The sequence below is a fragment of the Equus przewalskii genome, chromosome 28, assembly GCF_037783145.1.
Source record: "Equus przewalskii isolate Varuska chromosome 28, EquPr2, whole genome shotgun sequence".
Classification (NCBI taxonomy): Eukaryota; Metazoa; Chordata; class Mammalia; order Perissodactyla; family Equidae; genus Equus; species Equus przewalskii.
In genome coordinates this window covers 14,546,229-14,554,604 of record NC_091858.1, presented here as the reverse complement: position 1 = coordinate 14,554,604, position 8,376 = coordinate 14,546,229, and positions in this window count along the sequence as shown.

The following is an 8,376-nucleotide window of genomic DNA, read 5'->3' as shown; positions in this document are numbered from 1 at the left end:
TGAGCTAGACTTGAAATTATATTCTACTATTGCTTCCCCTAAGCAGAACTTTCCTAACCATATGTGGCTTATATAATTGATCCTATTCAGCAGCATAATTACAGTATTAGAATTGCATGGTTTTTTTTCATCTGGGCCCTAGGCTGAGACAGTGCAGTAACTGTTTTATATAGATTCTGCCATTTTAATTACAGTGCCTTGAGTTAGTCAGGATGGACCTCAAAGGAAGACCAAATGAGAATTGGGGGCCATTCTGAGTCACAAAATTACAATGTGTAATTTTAATAAAGAAGACATTTCATTTTAAAGCATGATTTTAATCTTTTCATATACATTTTCTTGAATATTTTTCCCCATTGCAAAAGTAAAGTGTATCTATTATAGAAAAAATGAGAAATACCTAATATACCCCCATAGTTGAACGGCCACACAGAATTCTATCAAAGAAGCATGGTGCGCCAGCGTGTCTGCCTCTAACGGTGCTGCGCTGGTTATGTGTCATTAGCTGCAGCCTGTTTCCTCCAGATTCATTCCCCTGACCTCTGTGCTGCTCTACCCTCTTAGCGGCTGACCCTTGCACATTGTGTCACTCAGGTTTCCTGCCTACATCTCTGGCACCCCAAAGAAGAAGCTACTTCCCAGAAGAAATACAGTGTCTTATTTGGGGTTCCTCTGACAGCAGATCTTGCAACAAGTACTTGAATGCAAGTAGTCTATTTGGGAAGTGATCTCAAGAAACAGCGGTAGGGAAATGAGGAAGTAAGACAGGGAGGAGAAGAAAACAAACAAAAGGGCACATTGTCGAGCCAGCCCTGATGGCCTAGCAGTTAAAGTTTGGCATGCTCCACTTCAGTGGCCCAGGTTCAGTTCCCAGGCATGGACCTACACCACCTATCTGTCAGTAGCCATGCTGTGGCAGTGGCTCACATAGAAGAGCCAGAAAAATTTACAACTATGCACAGCTATGTACTGGGGCTTTGGAGAGGAAAAAGGAAGAAAAAGGAGGAAGACTGGCAACAGATGTTAGCTTAGGGTGAACCTTCCCCTGCAAAAAAAAAAGAGAAAAAGGGCATGTTGTCAAGCAAGTCACCCTTATGGGCAACGGGTTTAATCTCTCAGGAGAAATCTTGGAAACAGAGAAGAATATGCAGCTGAGAGCACCCTTCGGGTGGGGAGTAGGGGTATTTGTCACTGATTCCTATCCATCATGGACTGAGGCCTGGCCCACGGGTGAGTGTACATGAACATGTAAGGATGGGGGCCTTCAGGAAGGATGCTGTGTATTGGGTCATGAAGACACAAGAAGAGCAGGGAAAGGTCAAAAGAGTCAAAGAGCTGCACAATGATGCTGCAGTAAGCTCTGGACTGTGCCCATTGATTTCCCCAAAGATGTTGCTGGAAGGACAGTCTTGGTGGAGTGGCAGGGCTGAAGCCAGAAGGCTTCAGAGAAAGAAGTGGACGCAATATGAGTGGACAATTCTTCCAAGAAGCTTGATGCTGAAAGGGAGGAGAGCAAGAGGGCTGCCACTGCACTTCTAGAACTGGGGACATAGTAGGCAGACCAGACATAAAAACCACCTGTTTTGGCTGCCTCGGATCTGCAAAAAGCAGAGACCCTATGTCATAGATGATCTCAAGATTTCGATGTGTAATAAGGGAGCTGAAGAATATAGTTTCAATGATTTGGATAAATAATCGTAGAAGAATTCAGTGTTTAAAGGAGTTTCGCCAAGAAACACACATACACATATACCCAGAGAGAAAAACACTTTGTTTTTAATGGAGAAACTGCTTCCAACTTGTTATGATCTTTCTGATCTTGATCTGTGTCCTATGGTTTTTAAATCATTGTGGTCAAAGTGTTGAATATTTCATGAGTGACCCAGACACACCACTTCAGCTCCACCAGACTGTTTTCTTATCAGCAAATGGAGAGAGCTACGTCTATTTGTTGCGAAGAACAAGTGAGATAATGTAATATAGAAACAATTTGTAAATCCTAAAGTATGTAATTATGAGGCATAATACATGTGATTGCTTCTTGTATGCTGTGTATCGCTGTTAATGGTTACATATTATTCTAACTGCATTGCTGTCATAGTTTATTTAACCACTGTCGAATTGTTGCTCATTCTTGCCTTTTGCTATCATAAATAAAGTTGATTATAAACATCTCTGCATGATTAGCATTTTTTCCCATCTGAAGTATTTCCTTAGGGTGAATTCCTGGAAGTCCAGTAACTGGGTCCAAAGAGTAGCTGGGACACTCTTCCTTAGATGATATGCATCTTCTTAGTACCAAAAAACCCCACAAAAACAAAAAAGGACCTAATTGTGATGCACCACGATTCAGGTGAATTAACAAACTAAATCTAATCCTGGCAGTGGGAGCGAGTCAGCACATATCAAACCATATCATCATAATTTTAAAAGGCAAATAGTTGAATTTTCTCTGATCCTGGACCCTGTCCCCCTATGGCTAAAGAAATCCTCTTTTTGGAATGTGGCAGGAGAGAGTAGGAAATGCAGATCCTGAGCTGGAAGGCTTCTTTTCCAGTGTTAGCAGCTTCTATTTACAAGAGACCTGGTTTTTGGAGGATGGATTTCTTCCCATCTGAGGCTTCAGGCACTTTTTTTTTTCAATTGGTTTAGATTCAGAGCAAAATAATTTCGGTAAAGGATGGTTTACAACCCAGATTTTAGGTTGAAGTCAGGGAAATGAATTTTGCACTTCATGTAGATAAAATATAAAAATATATTCCTCATGATTGGTTCCAGTTTGTGAGAAATATTATCTTAATATTTATAAAGTATATGCAGATCCCTAGACTCTTGAACTGCAGATGGCTCTTAACATCTATTATCAGATGCCATTTTTGGAGGCTTAAATGCTCGGTTTGGCAACAGTTTTCTGCCTGCACGATGCCATTTTGGATTGAAATTTTGCTCTCTTCTGGGCTATTTCTTTAGGTTGGCTGCAGGAATCAGAGAAGAAATCTCTGACCCAGCTAACATGGTTCAGGAGAAGCTTTCCCTGTAAGGTGTTTCAGGGGACTTTTACTCATATTAATCAAGGGGCCAGTGTGATTGATTATTAAATAATTAGCTCTGCTTTGCTCATTTTGTTTCTCCAGATACTTCTCTTTTAAATGGCCTGAGAGGAAGTAAATGAGAGGTACAATGGAAAACGCTGGCTGGGGGGCTGGCCCGGTGGCAGCAGTTAAGTGTGCACATTCCGCTTCAGTGGCCCAGGGTTCGCTGGTTGGGATCCTGGGTGCGGACATGGCACTGCTTGGCAAGCCGTGCTGTGGTAGGCGTCCCACTTATAAAGTAGAGGAAGATGGGCACAGATGTTGGCTCAGAGCCAGTCTTCTTCAAAAAAAGAAGAAAAGAAAAGAAAATGCTGGCTGGGAGTTAGATTTGATTTATAGTTTCAGCTTTGCCACTAACTAGCTGTCCAACCAGACCCAAGCTACTTAACCTGTTTGAGCTTCTGTTCAACTATGACGTTGACTCTAACAAACACTCTCTGATTCTCTATGGAGCAAAGGCCTTTTTTTCCCCGTGACATAGTAATCTTCTGAGAGCCAATTCACTTAGAAAAGTCTTTTCCAAATGTGTCATTGCTGTTGCATTGCATTTGTGTGTGTTCCTGTGGTGGTGGAGGGGTGGTGGGAGGAGAGATTCCTACTTCTCTACATTTCAGCAGTAGAAAAACAGGTTGAAAAAAACCATTGTGCTCCCCTGCGTTTGGGCCAACAGGAATCAGGCCACTTTGACCTCATGGTCCCACGGAGGCTGCCAGGAAGCTGCAATTCCGTCCAATGCTGCTGAGACAGCAGGTTTGGCACAGCTGAGAGGAAGCAGTGCAGAGAGTTAATGCCCATAAAGGGCTGAGCACGGTGCCCAGCCAGGGTGAGCCCTGTACAGCGTGCTGAATTTCCACCTGCCTTGTCGTCATTGTTAACACTTCCAGAAATAGCCAACAGAGTTACCTAGGGAAGGGAAAAAAACCTTTAACTTACTCAAATTTCACTTGGGGTGCATTAATACTTTATAAAAATAAACTGTAATCCTTCTACTACTTGTTAAGGCGTTACTATTCCTTTCAGATTCAAATTCTGGCAGTGGTTTATTTATATCATCCTTTGTCATTTCTCTGATGTCACTGTTCAAGCTGAGATCCCAGACTGGAGGATCAGCTCCCACAAAGCACTATTATGAGGGCTAGGCGAAAGCAAGTCCCACTGTTTCCTGAGTCAGCTTCCCTCCCAGCAGCCTCCCAATTTGGGCCTGTGGTGCTGCCCAGCCACCTAAGCCGCTGCCCGCTGACGCAGTCTGCACACCTCTGCTGGTACCTCCAGCAGTCATGCTTCCCTTCATCCCTGAAAGCTCTCTGGCCCTGCCTGCTGGTCCAGCTGCTTCCTCACACCCCTCAGCTCCCTGGAAAATGATTTGCTGTGGGTTTTCAATTGCCCTTCCCTGGCTCTCTGCCTAGAAGGTTCTTGCCCTGCTTGTTGGCCTGGTAAACTCGGACACCTGCCATCCTTCAGGCTCAGCTAAAATGTCTCTTCTAGGCATTGTATTGCTTCCTCCTCGCAGCTGCTTCAGCACCAATATGCCACACACTGGGAGTTTCTTGGGGCCATTCATTGTATTTTGATTTTTGGATTTCGAGCTCAGAATCTGGCAAATAGGCGCTTAATAATTGCTGAATAAACATTCACACCTGCATTCTAATCATCTCATCTTCAATTCCTGTTTAGAATAAGGTGGGGGGAGGGATTTAAGTGGATAAAAATTGGAAACTGACATGGAGGGATTTATATTAAACAATGTCTGGACTTCAATTTGCTCTATGGAAACTCATCTCTAACAAAGAAAAATGGGACCAGATGACATAGGGTCCCTTTCGGTTTCAAAGACCTGATCTAAGAGGAAAGTCCCTCAACACTCGCATCATCCTCCCCTCATGAATTTCTCTTATACTGTCTACCAACCGTGGACCCATTTAGGTTAGCAAGTTACTCTTTTCAAAACATCATTCGCTAGGAAGGCTAAGCCTTATTTACCCCTTAGTGTGAATTGCTCTAAATAGACACCCTCCTACAGAGAGCTCTGTGCTGGGGGCAGTGAGCACTGGAGACGCATATTTGCATGGAGGGCTCTATCTTGGCATACAGATCACAGCGCTATTACTAATTCATGCTCCTAAGTTGCAATCCACTCTTGGCCCAAATTCCTGGCCCATGGGAAGCCAGTCTCTGCAGTGTAAAGGGTCTGGGCATCCTCGCAGACGAAGCTCATTTCAGATCCTGGCTCTGTCAGCTACCGGCTCTCTGACTTTGGGTGAGCTACCTAACTTAGCAGAGCTTCTATTTTCTCCCCTGTAAAGTCGAAACAACAGTGAATGCCTCACGGGTTGCTGAGAGGATTAAATGAGATGATGGGGGTCCCGTCATATAGCAGGTCCACATGAATAGTGACTCTGACATCTTTGAATGACTCTGGGGCTCCAGAGACTTCCCCCGAGTAGGTGTGGGTTGGTGGGTTATTGAGTCTTGCTCTGAACTGGCGATGAGTGGGGTGGGGGGTGGTTCAGTCATAGGACAGGATGCCTGGGGGATACTCAGTCAGGGATGGCACACTGTGCAGCCCTGAGGTTTGATCTGCTGGGGGACACAGTATTCCAGGAGCTCCAGGACAGTCATTACTCTCAGCCTGTCAAAGGGGGCATTGGCTGACCAGATTCTAGGGTCTACACCCTCTTCCGGTTGTGGACCTTTTCCATTCCTAGCTGTCTGAACTAAGGAAGCCCATTGCACTTTATAGAACTATAAAACACACAGAAACTCTTATTTCAGGCAAGATGTAAAATACCAGAATCAGTTTTGCATATGTATGTAATCCATCTCTCTATCTCACCTTTGGAGGAGAAGCCCGTGGAGGATTATTTCTCCAAGTGGGGCATTCAGGGCAGCTACACCTGAGCTCCGTCTCTGACATGTTGAATCAAGATCTAGATGGGGATGGAGAGTCAGCATTAAGTCAAGTCCCCCAGGAATCCTGATGCACCTAAACCCTCGCTTCTTCAAGTGCGTTCTCTCGGACAGCAGCGGTGGCATCATTTGGGAACTTCTAAGAAATGCAGAATCTCAGGCCCTGCCCCAGACTTACTGATCTGCATTTTTAAAGAATCATGCTAAAACACACATAATACAAAATTTATCATCTTTATTTTTTTGAGGCAGATTAGCCTTGAACTAACATCCACCGCCAATCCTCCTCTTTTTGCTGAGGAAGACTGGCCCTGAGCTAACATCTGTGCCCATCTTCCTCTACTTTATATGTGGGATGCTGCCACAGCATGGCTTGATAAGTGGTGCACAGGTTCATGCCCAGGATCCGCACCGGGGAACCCTGGGCCACCGAAGCAGAGCACGCAAACTTAACTGCTATGCCACTGGCTGGCCCCAACCATCTTAACTATTTTTGAGTGTACAGTTCAGTTGTGTTAAGTGCATTCACATCGTTGTGCACCAATCTCCAGAACTCTTGCCATCTCGCAAAACTGAACGTCTATGCTTGTTAAAACAATTCCTCATTTTCCTCTCCCCCAAGCCTCTGGCAACTACCCAGAATCTGCATTTTACCGAGATCCCTGGGTGGTTCATATGCCCATTAGAGGTTGAGAAGCACTGTCCTAAGCATGAGAACCACAGATGAAATCAGGAGCCACTGGGAGCTTAGTGGGGCAACCAGGCCACAACCTTGGGCAGTGGCAACCAGCCCGCAGAGCAACTACAAATCCCTCTAGGCAGTTCTGATGCATTCTCAAGTTTTGAGAACCACTGCTCTAGAACAGTGGCTTGTACCCCCTGCCTACGTATTACAATAGCTTGGAAATTTAAAAAACGTTTATGCCCAGGACCCATCCCAAACTAACTCTAGTCTCTAGAGGCAGGGCCCAAGCATCTGTACTTTTGAAAGAGCTCCCAGCAATTCCGATAACTTAGCTAGGTTTCAAAACCACTGATCTGGAGGGAAGGGGCGGAGGAGGCTGTAAGGATGAAGTGGATTCTGCAACCGTGTGTGGGCATTGAAGGAAATGGTGATTCCAAGGAAGGCGTTGTAACTGCGGTTCCGTTCTATCTCTGCTCAGCTACCCAGGAATGAGGGAGCATTCAGGGGGAGTTAAAATAAAGAAAAAAAAGCTGTTTTTGCAAAGAAATAGCTGTCTTATTAGAAGCTCTAACATTTTAGATGCAAAAATCCCTACCACCTCTCTCCCATCGCATGTCCTTATTTCCTATCGCGGCGCTCTATTTTCTTAATAGCGTTTACCACAATTAGCAATTATCGTGCTTATTGTCTGCCTCCTCTCACCAGAGCAACAGCTGTGTCTGTGCTGAGTCAGGTTCACAGCTTCTGCTCGCCTCTCCCTCTCACAGAGGCTTAGTGACAAAACTGATCCCTCCTTAAATAGTTGAGTGAATGAAACACGTGCTCCAATCAACCGGCTATGCCACCGAGTCCCTTCCCACCTTGTGGCCCCAAAGCACTGAGCGTAATGTAGAAAGAGAGAAGATTGTTGAACTGCCAGACCCGAGAGAATCACAGGGAGGAGTGGGGAGGAGAGGGGATCTGCATGGAGCAGTCAAGGTTGGCGGCGGCCAGTTTTCCCCGGTGGAAGAGGCCAGCGTGCTAGCGGTGCAGACTGATTCATTGGGTGAAATTAGAATTCTTAAATGAGTAATGGGGACTTTGAGCTGGTAAAATCTGAATACATATAAATGTGACTCATCCAGAATCTCCCAGCTGGTGAGGCTTCGATTACAATGCATTTATGAAATCCGCATGTAGAATTCTGTGGTGCAAAGAGCATAGACTTTGGAACAGACCTGATTTCAAATTCTGCTCCCTCTCCCGGCTGGCTGTTCAACCATGGGAAATTACCTATCTGAGCTCAGCTTCCTCCTCTAACATTGGGATAACAATGTTTATCCTGTAGATTATGAACGTGCCTGGTAAAGTGCCTGACACATAGCAGCCCTCAATAAATGGTAACTCCTGATCTGCAATCTGGATTTCCTCGCCCTTTCCTTTTCAAATCTTTTCTTCCATTAGTTATGCTCTTATTTCCTCCTCACTAGAACCACATGCAATCATTTATAGTACTTGTGGTCTATACCATTTGATTAGAAAAAAAAAATTACATACTGACTTACGGATTGTCTTCTATCACTATACTGAGAGCTCTTATATAGCGAATACATGAAAATTGAAGGATTTATTTGACTTGTCTCCCAGCCCAAATGCAAATGCCTTTTGGAACAGAAACCTTACCTTCTGCTTCCTTCTGTCCTCCAGCACCAA